Raw genomic sequence first — 20,645 nt, 5'->3', positions numbered from 1 at the left:
AATGTAAAATCTGACAAAATGTAAATATCTGACATCATTAAAATCTATAATTTGTTTGGATATTGTAAAATTCTTCTTTGAATTGTTCTGTCCCTTCTAAAACAAGGGTTATTTCTCAAGGATACTACAACCATGAAGTAATGCAGATTCCTGCAATTTTCAAGCAAAGTCTTATAAAAATTTCCAGGGCTGCAGAGGCTTGGAAAAGTTTATGTAAAAGCAGATTTTTTTTTTTTTTGCATTTTTAAGTGATCTAATAGTTTTTCATTTGTTTTTAAGATGCAAAATTCTTATAAAGAAAGCATAACTCTTCTGTGACTGGACTTTATTTAAATGTCACTTCACCCTAAACTCTTTTAAGTATGCACACTACCTGAATACATTTTACAATACCAAATGTTGATCTATTTTATTAAAAATAAAAATCTTCCTACATTTTCATTTTCTAAAATTAGTTAAGCTATAGTATAATCTTAGTCTACTAAAACAGATACATAAACCACTGAACAATCTAAGTATCAGCAATGTAAAAGAGTACTCATTTTTTCCTTACATTTTCAATGACATTCAAAAGAAAAGAAAAGAAAATTCAAACATAGAGGAAATTATTAAATGTCAACAACAAATCTGGCAAAATTCTAAATCAAATAAAACTGGAAAAGCATTAGTTTTATAATAGTTCTGTTTCCATTATGTAGTCTGCATTGCATCTATAACCTTGTAGCAGGAGTTTTTATAAAAGTGTTAGTAGGAAATGGAAAAGTAGATCTTGCAGAGCTGTCATATTTCTCCCGCAAACCTGGTTAAGGAAGTGGTCTGGCATTAACTGAACTCATCCTCTGAATGTGCTAGTCTATATAACCTTACTGACTCATCAAGAAACACTTGCTGTGCCATGGAAAACAAGGGAGTTTCACACTGCCTCCCTGCTGCAGTGAAGAAAGAAAGATAAATAAACCTCTGAGGGGGAAGTGAGGCACAGGGTTTGGGATTCCAAAAATGGTTACTAATTTTCCCCTTTTCCATATTTTTTCTCAGGCTTGTCTCCTTATTTATTCAATGGAGGTCCTTCAGAAGGGTGTTTTGAGTATCTAAGCCAGAACTAGAGTATCTCACTAAGCCAGATGAGGCAAACATCCTGCTGAACAGTCCTCCTGCCAGCAACAATATATTGTGTGCTGATTGTTGTCTGGACCAGACTGTGTGCTAGTAAGTGTGGGTCCCTGCAGGTGTTGTTCCAGTCTCTTTTTCCCCCCCAAGGAAAGTAGCACATGTCATTGCTTAAGTTCAGAAGGTGTAAGTGAAGGCATATTTCAAGGATTCATCAACAGATTGATCCAGTGGCCTGTTCTTATTCTTTGTCACGCATACTTGCTATGCTGTCTCCCGTCTCCTAGATATTTTAGATGTCTCATTTCTAGTCAATGTTTCCCTCCCTAGACCCCCTATCATTTAGTTATATTAATCCGTGAACACCATTTTGTTTTAGAAAAAAAACCCATGAGGCTTCTAAACTTGATTTCTTCCCTTTTCTGTACATTCTTAAAGAGCAATACTAAAAACCCATGTGTCTTTTTTTTAACTTACTTTAGGCCTTTTTAAGGAACTTATAACAGTGCCCATAACACACTTCTTTTATTTCTGTTTTTGAGTGACAAATACCAGGTCAGTTACTTATTCTTACAGAGAACAAGGCATTCAGTTAACCTTCTTATTCTTATTATAAATAGTGGTGCATATCGGAGCTTGTCCTGCAATTTTCACAGATCAAAAACTGCCATGCATATTAATGAACATTTTAGATTCATGAGAAGTGAAGGATTTAATTTCTCAGGTAAATGGAACAAGCACCACTTTTTCACTATTTCATGAGGCTTTTAAGCTAAAAGGAGCTCTCCCATTTTAGGCTTTCATCGAGGAAACCAGATGATGGGTAATCTGCAGTTTCTGAAATTGAAAGTAAGTTTTTTATAAAATACAATTTTTTAAAGTACTGTGATTAGACTGAGTGCTATTCTTAAATTGGTTCCTAATTTAATAGAGAGTTCCTAAGGGAGAGTTTACAGGAAGAAAAAAATCAGTTAGTAGCTGAAAAACAGAACACAAAGAAATAGGAACTGAATAAGCACCTGAGGACACGGATTTATGATGATGTTGTATGTGGACTTTCTTATTTCTAGTTTTGATTTAAAGCTATAAAGATTACTCTTTTTTAGATATAGCTAAAAAAAAAGCTAGAATTGGGATAGGTGATAATAGAAACAAAACTGCAACTGCGAAAGCAACCCAGCCCTGGATATAAAGTTATTCGGGAATTAACATATATAAGAAATTCAAAGACTATTAGTTCAACATAGTAAAATAGATAAGGTGAGAAAAAAATTTATAAGCTCCACAACAAATGTTGGCTTAGAAAAAATAAAAGAACAGATAAGGCAAATTATCAGAGAAAGAAGGATTCAGTTAAGTAGATTAGCAGGCATTATAAGAGAAATTCGTAGTCTTAAAACCTTCATTTTTCTTATGCATAACCTATTGCAAACATCTGCAATTTGGCGCTAGAAGTCCAAAGTATAGTGTCAAACCAAATAGAATAAAGTTGCTGAAATGAATTCTGAAAAATTAAGTTGGTGGTAGAAATCAAAACTGCTGCACTGAGTAAGGTGCAAATGCTAAATAACAGATGCCCAGAAACTTTTCTCTTTTTGTAGAGAAAAGTGGTGTATAGGAAACATTTACAACAATAAAATGAATCTGTGTGCAATAAATTTCAAGCTAGCTTGAACTTTATTTAGTCTCATACTTCATCCCTGCTTCAGTGAAGTTAACTGGAGCTTTGCCCTTGAATTTGACAGCAGCAAGCTAAGACTTTAGGCTTAAAAGTTTATATTGTAGACAGCATTATAGCTTGTTTACTCACTGTCTATCAGCAAAATCAACACTGATGCCGGTAAGTATTTTTAAACTAAATGATTGCTTTCAGGGGTGGGGGAATGTATGTTGTTTCCTTAAATCTGACAAGCACTTGGATATTTTGCCGCTTTGTCTTTATTTATATGTTCCTAAGGTGTCCTGAATAAAATTGAAGAGCTTGGCAAACTGCAGTAGCTCAGAATGTCCATTTTACTTTGTTTTCCTCTCAAAAATGTCTACCAACACACTTTTCAGGGAATTTAATATAAAACCCTTGCTGGAATTTCTCCTAATATTCTAGACACTAAATGCAAAATTAATGTTTATACTGCAACATATTTCTGTTTATGTGTGTGTTGTGTGTGTGCATCCCTAAAAATATACATGCTTGTAAATATGTATATATTTTTTTCTGTATGAAATGGAGAAGTTTTAAAACACTTGTAAAATATGTAGCATAGTAGTAGTGTTTCAGCAGTGTTTTGCCACCTTTTTCAATCACACCTTGCTGTCACTAGCTTCTGCTCCAGCCCCAGGGTTCATTACTGACTCCCTGCTTTCTCTCTTTATTTCTTTGCCTCATACTGTTGCCAGCAGCTCCAGTAATGTTGGCCAAATGCCCAAATCAATAATCTAAGTTGAACTCTGCTGTCATAGTCTAAAGCTAAAGGGATATCTCAGCACCATGTTCTTCAGGGCTTGTGGTTCCCTGTAAACCCACTCCAGAGTCAAGTTGGCCTATCACAGAGGCAGGAATGACTGAGACGAGATTACCTGTGCTATAAACCATAAACCATGCTGTGTCTTGTTTGGAACATAATTATACTTCAGTACTGACACTGTTTGAGGACTGCTTAAAAACTGTAGTAAAAACCCAAAAGTTTTGTTCTCTTGTATTTTTAACTTAGCGACAATAATGTTACTTTAAGCATGCCGAGAGATTGCAAACATCCTACTTTCTACATTAAATAAAACATATAAATAAATAAACTGTATACTCATTTTAGTGTCAGGCTTTTTCATAATTTCCATAGTATTCTTATGTACTGAAAACCTTAAAGAACAAAAGAAGAAAACACATTTAAAGAATATAAATGTGATGTTCAGTGTAGTGCCATTTGGATTAACAGAACCAGATGTACTACTATTGGAATAAAAGCATCTAACATCTTAACTCTGAATTTTTTCTGTCTCAGTAAGTATGAAGTATTAATTTTGTTTAGATTTTGTTATATTCCTCAGAAGTAACTAAAAAGTAATCCCTACCCTAAAAATACTGTATGCACTGCTTCACTTCATTTCCAAGAACTTTTATAAATCCTCTAAGCACTGTCTCAGTGCTCCAAGGGAGAACACTCTAAAAGATATAGAATACAAAGCATGAGCAGCATCTCAAACAATGTGTATTGTGTCAAGGCCTTGCACTCTGAAATTTTGTATTGTAACTCTGCAATTCATCCTATTCATTCAAAGAAAGTACTGCAGAACCATGCAGTAAGACAGAGACACTGATAAGCGCATTTTAGTATTTTACTTTTTCTTTTTTTTTTAACAAATCAAACCTTTCTATACCTGAAAGCTGTTAAAAGTTATTGAAATTACTAAAATTTTCTTCTAATTTCAAATTATGCAAGATCAAAATAAATCATGAAGATTCTTAGATTGATTCTTTTTTTACAGTTGCAAAAAAGAAGAGGGAGGAAGATACAGTGGAATTGAAGAGCCAGAGCAAAAAAGAGCTTGATACAGTTGCACAAATATTTTACTGAGGACAAGAAATTGGAATTTCCCCTTGGTGAAAGTAAACTGGGCTAATAAAGGTTTGCAATTTCATTACTCTCATTATTAATTGGCCAAAAGGGATGGATGATGTTTGCAGGGCTGACACTTGCAGAATTCCTCCTTCTGAGGAATCAGGCTTCGTTGTGTTTTGCATCACCTGGTGATGGTTGCAGTGGGTGCTGAGAAAATATATTTCAACATGGACTGGTAAATGAAGGGAGCCTTACCTTGTCCAGTTCCATACAACCACCAGTGTTTGGTTGGACCCCAGAACCATGACCAGTGAACAAACCTCCCTCTTCCTGAAGGCAGATATAGTTCCAAATTTTTGTTTATGTACATATAATCCAAAAATGTTCATTTGTTCATTCAAAGAAATCACCTTCCAGTGGGACAGAAAACACACAGCAGGGTAGAAATGTAGCAACAACAAGTTGTAATTTAAGGACCACTGTTTGTATCAGTCCATGAAATAGACTGACATTACTGGGTCGTTCTTTCTCTCTTTCCATCCCTCTCCTGAATCCATTCAATGCCTATCCTTGCTGCTCTGAATCAATCAACTATTATGAAATTTAACTGCTATACTAATGATTTAGGGTTTTTAGTTACTCTGCTGTCTCATGCTGTACACTGTCAAATACTAAAAATCAGGTGTCTTTTAACGCTGTGCCTCAAATGATGAAGGGTTTGCAAAAAGTAACCTCTCATGCCTGGCTTATATGTGATAGTGGGCCTCAGCCACAGCAATTTCTTGAGATGTGTCCTTGGTGAGCATTTTACTTTCTGGGACTCGAGGTGTACGTGGTTAAGAAGCTGTAGAACAGCTATACCCAAGGCCCACTTGCAGCAAGGAATTGTGACAAGGTCAATGAATGAGTGAATCATTGTTCAATAACAGAGAAAAAGTAGATTAAGAGTGGTAGCAGGCATAAAAGGAGACAAGCTTAAAAGGGAGATGCATCTTCAAACAAAAGGGTTCAGCCATCTGAAAGTGCTGCTGAGTGTAAGTATGTTAAGTGTGTGGCCATGTGACATGACTACAGGGGGGATCATACGGAGCTGTGGGAGATCAGAATGCATCTAATGCATTTTCCCTTAGTAAATAAGGGGAGAGTAACTTAGACTGTTACCCAAACTGATAACAGAAAATTGCTTGAGTAGCAAATTATTTTCAATACTTACTATAGGGTAAAGTAGTTTTAATTAAGGGACAGAAGAATTTATATTATTTCATAAATATTTAGAATATGAAACACTCATTTTGATGCCTTCACCCTTATGATACTCCTGCTCCACTTTCAGTTACTGTGTATTAGAATAGGTCCATTGATGTCTAAGGAGGCACGCAGAAATATTCCAGGCAAAGAGCTTTCCATACAGTTTGTAACACTTAAATGCAGTTTCATTCTGTCAAATGCAACTTAGATGCCAGGAGCAAATTTAACATAGCCCAAGTAATGAATTAATATTTAGAAATGTAATTTTGTATAAACTTTATGATACCTTCCATATAAAGAATTTTTGAAACTGCTTGAACTAATAATGACATTTTGATAACTTGACTGCAGTGGGTGCAGATATGAGCGCATGGAACAGCTCAGCTGACAGACATGGGAGGGCACTTATTCCCAAAAGAGAGATGCTGACTAATGCGTGTGAGATAGAAACTGCTGAAGTAAATATAGATTAAAAAGACATATGTGTATATCATCATACTGGTACATAGTATGGGTTTAGGCTAATTGAAAGCCCACTAAGATGATTTAAACTAACCTGTCTGGCTTCATCCTAAAATGGATTAGGAGCGTTTCCACAACCTGCTAATGACATCCAGCTATTAATCCACTTGAGCTGACAGGTTAGTATCAACCAATTTTGTACCACAACATATTAGTGGAGAACTCCAAATCCTTGTGATTATTGACTTAATGGGATAAAACCAGCATATCAGATGTTCTGGGAGCAATTTTTTAGACGTCAATGAATCACAAGGCTTGGGTAGCGTGGGCAAAAGCAACTACTGAATTGAAGAACTGCATGTACCTATTAAAAATAATTTGTATATTTACTCTGCACAGACAAATACTATTACACTATCAAATATTTCCTTTTTGTCTGATACTTGAAACATAGGTTATAGTTTTATTTTTCAGTAATCAGTCCTAAAGATTAGTTTTTGCAAGGGGTTCCTATAGTAAATAATTAAGGATAAAGTGGCATCTATGTAATTATGCTGACTAATAAATCAAGTGGAAGAAGCAAACTCGTGAAGAATTCTATCCATGTAAGGACTACATAAGATTTGCAATGTGTCTACAGATCAAAAAATGATAACAATGTTTTATCTTGTCATCTGTAACATGAAATTCATAAAGTCATTAATTAAAAATTACTAATAAGAGCACACATACAAAAAAGATTTCAACAATATGTAACCTTTATTTTAAATGATCCTGAAAAAGTTTTGTGGAAGTGATATGTTATTTTTAAGTACAAGTCCATAACAGCAGCAATGAATATGTGCACTAACTTATATAGAGTATATAAACTCGCTTGTTCATCTGAAATATCATGGACAGGCTTAGATAAGAATTTCAGCTAAAACCATTTACACTATTACTGTAGATGACATTTCACCTGACTAGTGAACAAAGCCAGAAAGTCCATAGCACTCCAACTTGAATGGCTCTGATAGCACCCAGTCCTTGCCTTTCCCTGAGCATCCCCCAAACCCATGGGAGACCCAAGCCGGGACTCCCCTCCTCTGCCCATGGCCCAGCCCTCTAGGCTGTCCACCCCACCCAGCAGGGCACCAGCAGGGCTGGTCTGCAGCTGCCACAGCCCTGCCCAGCTGCAGACCCCACTGAGCTGGGCCCCCAGCCCACACTCAACCCATCTCTATATCCAAAAAGACACCTGATGCTCAGGGCTGACCCCACCACTGCCCTGCTCCTGGCTGGGGCTGGAACACGCAGTGATTGTCAGGTCCTGCCCCCACAGACATCTGTGGAAAGCCCCGGTGTTACACTCACCCAGGGAGCAGCCAGGCTGCATGGCACCTTTAGGCACCTGTGCAAAAATATCATTACTAATACATTGCTACCAGTTATAATACATCTTTTAGGAAGAGAAAATGATCTGTAATTGTTGTAATCGGTAATTTCCTTAAATGTTGGGAAAAAATATGTATTAACTGGTAATACAATAATTATGCTCTGCATATGAGTTAGTTTGCTATTAATTTGCATCTACATGTATTCACAGAAGATTCTTACTGAGCAACCAGGGTAAAAAACAAAGACCACAAGACACTGCAAGGTTTTAAAGCCTAATCCAAGCAGGCTCTAGGCTCCTAGATCCAGTACCAGAGTAATGGGCACACCGAATGGTTTGTAGGTACTGCTGAATAGAAATGCACTAAAAAAGGAGAGCAGAGGCTTCTTCTAGCACTTTCCAATAGCAATGTAGATTTTATGGACATTTTCAGCCTATTCAACTCTAAACTAATAGTTATAAACCTATTAGAATTCTCTGAGAGAGTTACTTTTTATAAAAAATATTTTACTTAGCTGACAAAACTGACTTCAAGATTACAAAACTAATACTGTGTCCTATCGATGGCCAAAGAAATTTGAAAAATAACTATGGACCCAGACAACTTTAATGGCTTAGGTATTAAAACAAAAACTTGGGAGACAGAAAGATGTTAAATTATCTTAAGTTTGACAAAGAAAAATCAATGACTTTAACTCGAACAAGCAGTGTTTCTATTATATATTTGTATGCTAGTATATTGCATACATTGCTGGAATGGTAGAACACTGGCAGCACTATATCTTCCATGAAGCATAAAAGAGGGAAAAAATTAGCAAGAAAAACTGGGTAGAAAACTGATGATTGTTTAATAGCTGAGGCCTCTGATGCAGGTAAAATATGTTACCAAAAAGCAGCTCCAATCAAAAATAGTTCGTACAGTTGCTTTGAAGCTCTCCACACTTAGTGAATTGTAAATAATGATGCAGATTGTCAAAAAAAAGTTTAAATATTGCAGTGCTCCAGTGGCATGGATTAAGACTTAAATTCAAGCAGTGAGTTTATTGGTGAAATTTACACTTCATTTATTTCCTTAAGCTAACTGAAAGGGAACCAGGTTTTTCATAATTTAAAAAGCTTTCTTACAAAAAAAAATTAACATTTTTTTTTTCTGGAAATGAAACAGCCTTGTTGTTCAACTGTAATATTATTAAGGAAAGCCAATAAATGCAATCTTAATATGCTCAAAGTAAGTAATTTCTTTTAAACTTCTCTGTAGGAGTTTTTCAGTTCTGCACTTCAGACGATCTTTTATAATTCATGTGCCTCTGCTACATTTTGTTTGGTTTATAACCAGATAGCTCTAAGGCCCTTGCCACCCATTTGTTTCCAAAGCTCTCAAAGCTTAAATATGCTAGAAGGAAAATATTTTGAACAGAGATTATTTAAAGGATTCTCCGTGGTACAGAAAATTCAGGCCCTTATGCTAGATAACAAGTATCCAAAAAAGGAGACAGTAATTTCTATCTCTGATTTGGAGACACACAACAGGCCACAAATACAGACAGAGCAAAATATTTTGCAAAACATTATGAAGATGTATCAAACTGTTCCACAGGTAGAAAAAAATTTATCAAACTACTCTCATCAAGATGCTCACTCTACTTCAGCTTCCTTCTCTAAAATTAAGACACAAAAAAAATACTTCCAAGAATCTTTGCAGTACCCGAGCTCTCTCTTTGAGTCATGGAGAGGACCACTCTCCAGTATGGTTTACAGAGACTATCAAAGCTATCTGACAGGGCTGCAAAGCATTCATGTTTCATTTTTTTGCTAATCTGTTCACCTCCTAAGACCATAGCTATATCCCAAAGGGAGATTTTCATTATTTATAAAGGGGACTGGAGAGGACCAGCCTTTAAAATGGCTTTTAAGAAAGCAAACACAACTCATCTAAAAGTGTTAGGGTGTCCTTGTGAAAATGCAAATTTCCATTAAAAGTTATCTAAATAAATGAGTAAACACATGCACTTTTGTAGAGAAAGATCAAAGTAAAAATTTAGATAAAAGGAGATTAAAAATATAGAAATGAAAATTACTTTGTCATGCAAAAGATAATGAAGTTTTGAAGAAATTACAAAAAGTCAGTTCATAGAACACTTTTGAAAAAACAGCGTAACTCAAGCCAGTAAAAACAATGCAAGTTGTTGAATATGAACAGTTACTAACTAGATATTGTTAAAGGCAACACTAACATTTCAGTTTTATGGTCTGACAAATCTAAACAGAAAAAAGGAACTCTTATCTCTGATTTTATCAGAGATAAGGTTACATTATTATAGCAATACTGCGTGCTATTTCTCAACCAACAGTTGAGAAGTAATGCAATAGTGAATCATGCATGAACATCCATATTAAAAAGGGATTTAGAATCCATATGGCATAAATGCATTTTTATGCATTTGGGAGATAACAGGCTTGCAGGTAACACCCCCAGTATCCTGTAACACACGTAATATATTTTGAACTTGACACACACATGGGCAGCAACTTCTCCAGCAGTTCCTCTTCCTGTAGTTCCAGAAGAGTTTGGTCACTTCCAGATTAAGGTCTTGAGTTGTAGAAGCATAGTTTGAGTCCACAAACCCTTGTTCACATTAGTAATGTCTTTAATGTCAGTGAAGTAATTGGAGCAATGGAATGACAGTCATTCCTGGTCACTTTCAGCAATTATTATTAAATATCTAGAATAACAGGATGGAAAGTCATAACAGATGCCTTCCTGTTATTTTTTCATGACTCACAAATTCTCATTTAGTTGCTAGCAACATCTTTACGATACAAATTACAAATAACAGTGTTTAAATGCTAGAGGAGATGATAATAAAACTCCATTCCATTACCAAGCAGTGTAAGTGTTCTCAATGCTATATACAAGTTGTCTTTACTCCAAGGAGTTTGCACTCCTCGTCACAAATGACAGATAATAGCTTGGAAGACATTCTGAAGGACCCACTGATACTGATGGGGAGAATGCCATTTAAAACCTGTGAGATTAATATTCCAGCCCAGATGTTGTCTCAAATAATTTTTCTCTCTCCCTCCCCACTCCCAATTTTTTAATGTATGAAAAAGACTTTGCAGAAAAATTCCATGTTGTAGGAAGTATGTGAACGAAAAGTGACATAATTTTTGAATAATTTTCCTTCTCTTGCAGTTTACCATTGAGTATGGTTCCCTCACACAGCTGGGAAATATTCAAATAATATGCATATTATAAGATATGCATACCCAAGGGAAGAAATATTTATTTTAAAAAACCCAAAAGATTAATTAAAGCACTTTCAATTCAGAAAATCCATGTTAAAATATCTAATGCAAAACACTAACAGAAATATAGAACGAAAAATTAGGGATGGGAGAAGACAACAGAAAATAAGGATGGTGACAAAGTTTGGAATCTTACAGGTCATGGAAGGCACAAAGGCAACATGCTCACTGTTATACCTCAGTGAAAGTTTAGCCTTCAGCACTGATGAGTAGCAGAACAACTATTAAGCTGATAAAAACTGCCAAAGAAACTTCTGAAAAGAAAAACAATTATCATTAGGAATTTTATTGTTATTCTGAAACAGCTGACTGCTGGAAAATGTAGCCATAAAATATAAAATATAGCTTCAATCCCTCGTTTGCCTAAGCTTGTATGAAATGAGAAACTTTCACTTTTATAGCAGTTACACATGTCAAGGCTTTTTATTTGATGCAAGCCAAAATTGCTCTTGTCTTCTTAATGCCAGATTTTTAATGTACCTAAGGTGCATGCTGTAATGTGAAAGAGCTTGTGCCTCCTGCCCATGCAAGATGAAAGCTGCAGAGTCATGCTATGCTGCTCTGGGAATTTCATGCAGCAGTCATGCTGTGAATAATGGACGTGGAAGGATCTGGTTCATATAGCGGGCATATGTGAGCTCACTCTCAGAGCCTAGCACTCTCAGGGAATCCTCTTGTGAGCTCAGAGGTGGTGTTTTGAGGGCCCCCTGAGTGGCCCACTATGCTCTGTATAATCTGACTGGTCAGGAGATGTTGTCCTAAGGGAACTTCTGAGTATGCTGTAGTGGGGCACTCTAGATGCAGTCATTAGATCTCTACATAATAACCAGTGGCAGTACGTCATGCTGACTTGCTATTCACAGCTTGATGAAAAGGCCTAGTGACAGATGAGAAGACAAGCCTGTGACCACCTTCCTTCATGTTATTTTATATACCAGCTTGCTATTTTGGTCTGCAGTTGTAACCAGGCAGCACTCATCACTTCATTCTTTTACATGCTCTCTGACCATGAAATAAAAAGCATGATGTACCTAAAAAACGTCTTGCAGATAATGTAAAATACTTTTCTCTTCCCAGGAAAGGTGGTCTCCATTGATATTTTCAACTACTTCATTTTCTTTGTCTAACAGTCTCAGTCACTTCTCACCATGAATTTGTACACAGGACTGTGTGTAACACTGTTATTTTCATGTCCGTATGTAGACTGCTGAAGAAAACTTTAGCTGACGTTAATAATTCCTATTTGTCTAGAAAAGCTTGTTTTAAATCCCTTTTGGAGGGCTGGTCTATGAGCTACTGCATTAAGGAAAACTTTAGTGCTTCCACTTTATTCTGGCTGTTTCTTTGGTGCTATTCAAAGTCTCAATGAAAAGCCCCTCTTGCAGTTCTGCAGTTAAAACAACAAAGCATTGCCTATGTTTCTTCTTTAACACAGCTCTAAGGATTTATTCTTTGCTCCTTTATTCTTCCTTTTTCTGAAGTTTTCTTGTCCTTTTCCCCTTTAAAATCTCTTTATCTAAAGCTGAATTAGTTTTCGCAGCTGGTTGGCAAACTGCCATCATTTTCTGCTCTGACACTTATTTGTCAATTTCCAGTTGCCTTCAAACTTTTTACTTTTCCTAGATTCTATTTCTTTTTCCTCCTTCAGACATTCACTGGTTCAAGCTTTTGTCATTTTAACAGAAAAGCAGAGAAAAATTCCTCCCAGGAGGGAGAGAAGGAGCCATTCTCTATGTTGACAAAGGGAAAATAAAAATACTATGAGATTTACCCATTGAAGACTTTCAAATAGCAAACTTTGTGCTTTTTTTAAATACTTATAATCTGATCTTGCTTTCAGGAAAGGAGTAGGAGAATCTGCTACTGTATTTATGCTCTGACCTAAAAGACAAGAAATTCGTAGATCTCTTTCACAGGTTACTATTTTGCTTTATTCCATCTTAATTCATTGTAGTTTTAAAACACTAGAGATTAAAAATTTATTTATTTATTTTTAATATTCTGCAGCTTAATTTCTTAGCTGAGGGTGTATATAAAATTGCTAACCTATATCTTAGGCCTCTACTAACAAACTTTTTAAATCAATTTTCAATCCTTATTTAAGATACACTTAATACATTTTAATGAGAGATAGAAAAGAAAATTTTGATTTGCATTATTCTTTGAAACTTAACAGAATTTCTTCTCTTATTCATCATTTACTAAGGGTGGTGTGTTCCAAGCATCTCATAGACTGTTGTACCAGCAGAGAGAGAGAAATAGAAAGAGATCCTATGAAAAAGACTTTGAACATCAGTATAGGGGTTTATGTAGGCACTGCACAGCCATTAATCTGCCCACTCAAATAATAAGAATAGAATATTTAGCAAAACTGTCTAGGAGTAACTGCCCAAATATAACATCTTTATTTGCTGTTCTTTAGTGTTCAGTTTTTAATCTCTTCAACATGAGGAAAAGGCAACAAAAATCTTCACCCGCAGACTGAGCCCCTTCTTTCTGATGTGGCTACTACAGAGTTATTATTACAATTACTGTTAATAATGATTACTATGTTAATTACAATGTACAATCATATCGGCGCTGCACCTTCACTTTCTTTGGAAGTGGAATAGAGTATATCTCATGCCTCCAGAATGCAAATGGTAAGTATTTTTACCATCCCTATAGCCACAGCTTGCTGGAGTGGGTTAGAGTGCTGCACGCATTGTCACATTTTAGCAGTTTGAATAGAGTTAAAGCAGATGAAAAGAAAGTCCATATCTAAGGAAGAGGAAAACAGGGTTACAGCTTTCACTACCCTTTCTTATATGCGAGGTCCTAGAAATTGCCTCAACTCACTGTGAAGTGGTGAATACTGGTAGCAGCTGTCCAGTAAGTGGAAGGCTAAGTAATGACTACCCTTGTGGTCTGAGGTACTGCAGGACACGTCCCAGCTGACTTCAATTGCTAGAAGTTGCAGCTTAATCAAACCTAACTGCTTGCATCAAGTATTTCTTTCTATGTAACTGGGCCAATGGCTTGTGTGTCTGTCATTATTTGTTCACTGCTTTTTTTACTGCTACACATGCAGTATCATGCCTTTTTCCTTTTAATTCTTCCTGGTTCTGGGCTATTTTTAAAATTAGAATAACTTAAAATTGACCTTTTTGGAAAAGAACTGAGCCATAAAAATGAATATTAAACTTGCACTTATTGCATCCTATGTATTATTAGGCAATCAAAATACTAACTTCAGAGCAATGCTGCACTATTTCATTCCATTGCAGAGAGGTGAAGCCATTGTTTCAACAATTTTATTTTTAAAAAAACATAGTAAGATGTTTGGAACTAGCTTTGACTGGTGTCAATATTTTTTTAAGTTTTTTCATAATAAAGTCAATTAAATTAACTTAATGCATCAGCAAAAATCACAGTAAATCAGTATGAAATTAGTATAAAGAGCTTTAAAACACTCATCTACTTTGAAATAACTTTAAATTCTCTTACACAGAATAAATGTATTCAGATTAGAAAGTACTGCTACTGATTAGTAGAAATTGCTCTCATTTGGATTTTTCAAAAGTCTAAGTGTAAAGTACAGTTCTCTGATATATTAATTTTATTTTATTTCAACCTAGTAATTTAGGCATAAATAATTAGGAAAACACATTTAGGTTTGAGACTGTTGAAGCCCTAAGTATATTAGTTCATATTTTATGTCATTTTTTTTGTGGGCCGGAAGATATTCAATGATATGTTGTTTTATGTATTTTAAGGTTTGATTTCATCCATACATGCAATACCCCGATCACCTGTCTGAGTGGTTTTCTGTGGACAGAGCAGAAGAGCATGACCTAGTCAAAGGTGGTACTACGGTATTTTGGTTTGGGGGAGTGGGGGATGTAAACTCTCTACGTTTGACAGTGAACAGCTGTAATATAGATAAGATCTGAGTGCTCTATCTTGCCATCCTAATATCATAGAATCGTAGAATCATAGGACGCTAAGGGTTGGAAGGGACCTTAAAGATCATCTAATCCCACTCCCCCATCATGGGTAGGAACACCTATCACTACACCAGGCTGTTCAAGGCCTTATCTAACCTATCCTTTTAATGCATTATTTTTAAAGTAATTTTGTATCTATTTTCCTTACCATGAAACTGCAAAAATGAAGATTCAAAGAGAAACACATCTTGTGGGTTTAAGCAACATTGTACTAGTAAGTATTAGGTTGATAATACCTGTGTTTATTTAATTTGCCCATCCAAACTCAGTTTCTTTTGTCCTTGCTCTGGTCTTCATAGTCCTATCTCTTTAATTGTTTCTTTAGCAATCCTCCTTAAGTTTCCTCATCCCAGTTTGTCTTACAATGCCACTCTTTTCTCTGCATAATCTGTCCTACACTTTCTCTTTGTTCAGTTTATTTACTCTTTTCTGATTTCAGAATTTTATAGGTCAGCTGAAAACAATCATTTTGCTAACCTATTACATCTCTCCTCTTTCACTTTCTAATCCCACAGCACTCTTACTCCATTACTCTGTCTTCAATCTCACATTTTTTTACCCCAGATGATCATTTGTCCCCTTCCCAGATTTACTCACCAGATTTCTTAGCCTTTATTTGCAAATTCCTGCAGAGTTGGTTCATTCTTAAGGAATCACTGATTATGTCTAGAGAAGCCACTAGGAAACTGGGAACTTTCTACAAAAATAATTTGTCTCCCCAAAACTGGTATGATGTTTTTGTATCTATTTTAGTGGGTGGAAAAAAAAATGATAAAAAAAGAAAAAACCAAACAAAACCAAACCAAAAAAAAACCAAACAAAAAAAACCCCAAAAACAAACAAACAAAAAAACCAATGTACCAAAAAAAAAAACCCCAGCCTTAAGACATTCCTGTTGTTATTCTGCTGATAGCAGAAATAATTCTGGAATTTACGGATGCCAACAAAAACATCCAACCCCATATAAAAGTATCAACAAAGCACTGTCAACGCAGGAGGTCTCTAAAATATGTAATATCATCAAGGAATGTTTTCCAGATTTTGAAGTATCACATACTAAAAATGTCTTCCTGCCAAAGAATAACAGGCATGACAGGGAACCATTTAGAATATAGATCTTTCAGTGTATATTTCTGCATTATCTGGGACAAAACGAGATAAACACAAAATAAGATTAGCTTCTCTTTTAAAAGTGGGACTCTGACCTCTTGCCAAACTCAGATGGGAAGGAAAATCCTGTAGAAGACAGAGCTGAGAAAGAGACAGGGACTTCTAGAGAAAGCTGTGTTGGAGAAAGAGGCATGTGCACAGTTTACTGAATGTTTTTACTTCATATGAGCTCTAAGATTACAGAATATCTACTATGAAAAGGGAGGGTTGAATGCTGCGTTGTATCTTTCTCAGAAAGGTTATAAGTTCATTCAGAGTAAGAGAAGCTGAGATAATGGCTGGTTTAGGGCCAAACCATTCAAATATTGGTGGAAACACAACATTTTCTATCTGAAATAAAACACTGATAAGAAAACATCAATTCCCATATGAGAATGTTTCAAATGAACTAGCTAAGTAATTTATGCTCGGAAGTCTCAAAGGAACTAATGAATCATTGCCAATTTTTTAACTTATCTTGGAAAACTGGAAAAATATTTGCAAATATTGTCCTATTATCCAGAAAAGGATATAACATAGAATAAGAAATTAACTATCCTACCCATCATTTCAGGTATATAATGGATTTGTTAATTTGTAACTTGTTGGTAATGAACTAGAGATTATAATTATAGTTACTACTAGTCAGATTGTCCTTATTTTCCTTTTTTGTTATGTTTTTTGTTTTGTTTTGTTTTGTGAGATATCTCTCTGTTTGGTTTTGATTTTTGACTAGGGTATGGATGGTAAACAATGTATGTACACCTGGATTTAATTCCCTTACTACATGAAGTGAAAGTTTTTTGAATCAAATATTTGCACATTATGAAATTGATAGGTGTGATGTAGTGGGATTAGAAACTGTTGTTTTGATATTGATATCCAGGATTTTCTTTGATACCTTTCTTTGTTCCATTCTAACATCTCTCTACGTATATTTTATGGCCCTGGTTTCTAGATCCTTAGAGGGCATGAACAAAGAAAAAAAATTGTATGCAAAAGTAACTAAAAAAAGAAAGTTTAAATTTGTCACATGATAATTCTTATTTCCACATGGAAATGGGGAACTCCGGGGTGAACATTATGAAAGTTGCTAAGAAGAAGCTAGCTTTATGGGTGTATATTGTATACAGTTTGAAAATTATTTTATATATATATATAATAATTTAATTACTAAATTATTAGATTGAAAGGCTATTAAAATAAAATGGATGGTTACAATTATGGCAATCCAAACCAAGTGATTTAAATTGTTAAAATAAAAAAAAATTGATTTAATATGTCCAACTGAAGAGGATATGTAGTCAATTCATGAAAACAGTTTGCATCTACAGAATGTCAAAGCTGTCTTAAAATAACAATGACTAGAACTAGATTTTAGGTATTACTATAGATCACATCCTCAGTCTGAGCTTTCTGTGCTCCTGCGCAAAGAGCAAACAAAACCTCTAAATGGATAAGAAAGGTGAATGGAGATGAGAAATTCTGGGAAACATATGCAAAAAAAACTCCAAATCCCAAAAAACCCCAACCTGCCTTTCCTCTCCCCCAAAAAAAACCCCAAATAACCTCCAAAAAAACCCAACAACCCAAACCAAAACCCAGGAGCCCCAAAACCAAGATTACAGAGCCGTGAACCTTGAATTATGGTGTGAGGACTAAGTAATTAAATTTATCTGGCATATTGAAGTTTAAGAGATGGGTTGATAAATGAGTATAAGTATTTAAACGTGGGAATTATATCTGACAGAACTGAGCTTTTTGATCATGCAGTCAGAAACAGAAGACAAAGTAATTACTGGGAATTGGAATTAGGATAATTTTTCTAGAAGTAATACATGAAATCATAGGAAGACTTGGAAGGTTTATGGTTCCCTTAAAGCAAAATTAGATGCAATTTCCAACTTGTGGAAGACATTCTACTAGTGGATAGTATAGAGGGCCACACCGAAAATAATGATGTCTGTAGGAACCCAGAGTGCCGAGAATATTTCTCTGTCTGTTTTTAAGGATTCTTACCCCCCTGAACAACACTGTTTTAGCTTCAAACCTTGGAAAAAATTACCAACAGTCAGACAACAACTAGAAAATACAGTGGTGTGAATTAGGTGATAGACTACTATGTAAGATTGTCACAGGGTGAAAAATTTAGAGGTTTTGGGCTTCTCTTTATAGTAAATAGATAAGAGTAAAAAATATCAAAATGGAGGATTGTTGTTGTTCTCTAGACCTTCTTCTGCTTCTTCTACTACTCCATATTCTGCAGTAGAAGTAGTTTGGATTGATTGGATAGAAAATTCCACAGTTCCTAGTTGTGTTACTGAATAATTGGTAGGAAAGTGAAAATAATGTACGTTTTTAATAACTATTGGTTAAAATATCTTTAAAAGGCTGTGTAAATCTTGATAATTAGTCTTCACTCCTACTTTTCTTCCTTCTATGCTGTACCTGGGTCACACTAGTGGCTCTGTTCCTCTGATAAGACTTAATAAACAACTATCTAGAAGCATTGAAACTAAAGGAAAACTCTCAGTTTATCTCTCAAACTCCTTGCAAGGACTTTCAGCAAATTCTCTCCCATCAGGAGAGACTTGATTTACGGCACGGTAAAGTGTCAATGTCCTTTCTGGTCTTTGAGGATAGGACTCAGTCCCCATTATGCTTTTGGGCTTGTAAAGAAAAGTAGAGAAATTTAAAGTTGTAGAAGACTTTATTCCTCTCCACAATCTCATCTGTGCACTCAGAGCAGCACACTATGTATAATGATATCTCATAATTTAGGCTGTAAAGTCAAGATGTTTTGTTTCACTTAATATATATCTGCATTAAGTTGTCCTTACATATTTTTGATTTTTTTCTCTCCTCTAGGGGACAGAATTGGTGACATTCAGAGAAAGAACCACAGTTATCACAGCATGAAAAAAGAACTGAAAATCATTGTTTACTTGATTTCACTTTGCAAAAAATTCTGCCCAGCTTGCTTTGCAGAGCACTGTGGAGTTTTACCTTCCTTCTAATCATGGAGACAGTTCACTAGTCATATCAAGTCTAACTGATTATTTTGCCTTCAAGAAGCTGGATGCTTTATAATTTTTTACTCAGGATACATCTATGAGGGTGTTTGTCTTAGTTCGATAAAATAAAGTGCAAAATTTGATGAGCTGTGATGTCAAGCACATCATTGTTTTTTGGCAAGTATAAAGCATATTAAAATATTTAAATCAAATGGATAATCAATAACCGTCATTAGGAACAAGCCTGTACATATGGACATATGCAGTAAGAAGGTAAGCAGATATATTTTCAGATGATATTATAAGATTATTCACCCATAAGGAAAGGCTGAGAGAATTGGGTTTGGTCAGCCAGGAAAAGAGGCTGTTTTGTGATGACCTAATTGTGACCTTCCAGTACCTGAATGGAGAGGGATCTTTTACAAGAGCATGACAGGACAAGGAGGAGTGGTTTAAACTGAGAGTAGGTTTAGATTAGATATTAAGAAAAAAGTATTTACTGTGAGGGTGGTGAGACACAGGAAGAAGTTTCTCAGAGAAGCTGTGGATGCCCTATCCCTGTAATTGTTTAAAGACAGGTTGGATGGGGCTCTGAATAACCTCATCTAGTGGAAGATGTCCCTGTCCACAGCAGGGGATTGGAAGCAGATATCTTTAAGACTCCTTCTAACCCAGGCCATTCTATGATTCTATGATTATTTCACACAAGATACTGTTCACTGGTTTTTAATGATAAGGCTTTTGAGTATCTTTTTATAAGATTTCCCTTGCTGTGACATTACTTCTGCACATCTATAAGTAAACTACAAAACTGTTTCTTAAAAAAATGTTTGACAACTCAGTTCTCAAATACCAAAGAAAGAGACCTATAGCTGTGACAGAGGAATTCAGTGGCAATGCAGAAATATCTTTTTATTTGGGAACCTCTTCCTCTTTTTTCTTTTTGAAATGTAGATGGGCTTTCCTGGCCCTTAATGACATGCAGAAATTGAAACAGTAGAAGAGAATAGCAGTCCACCAAAAACTATTGCTCAGCTGCTGATAATGAAGAACCAGCTTCTTCAGGAAGGTACAGCTAGTGTATCATATGGTAATGTCCACAAAGGGATCCTCTCATAATCTTAGACAGAAATTGTTTTGGAGCATGTAGTGAGATGTTTCATATTATTTATGATTCTTCACACTACCATATAAATTCTTATAATAGAAAAGCATGTCAGTAATCTCTTTGAAATGCATTCAGTTCAAATCCTTCTTCAGATCAAGTCTTGACCCCATTTAATATTAGAGCCTGTAGAGACTCTATGAAACTTATGTCTTACATCATAAAATCTGGTTACTGCTGTTTCCTTGCTAGCCTTACTGGACAATAGATATGACATGGAACAGCAGAGGCAGTCTATTGCTCAGTTGCATTCCAGCCTCTGTATTTGTT

Source organism: Corvus kubaryi, unplaced genomic scaffold, assembly GCF_017639235.1.
Source record: "Corvus kubaryi isolate FWS band 111438036 unplaced genomic scaffold, C.kubaryi_AGA036_p1.0 66, whole genome shotgun sequence".
Taxonomy (NCBI): Eukaryota; Metazoa; Chordata; class Aves; order Passeriformes; family Corvidae; genus Corvus; species Corvus kubaryi.
The sequence above is the reverse complement of the archived record's forward strand: the minus strand, read 5'-3'. Positions refer to the sequence as shown.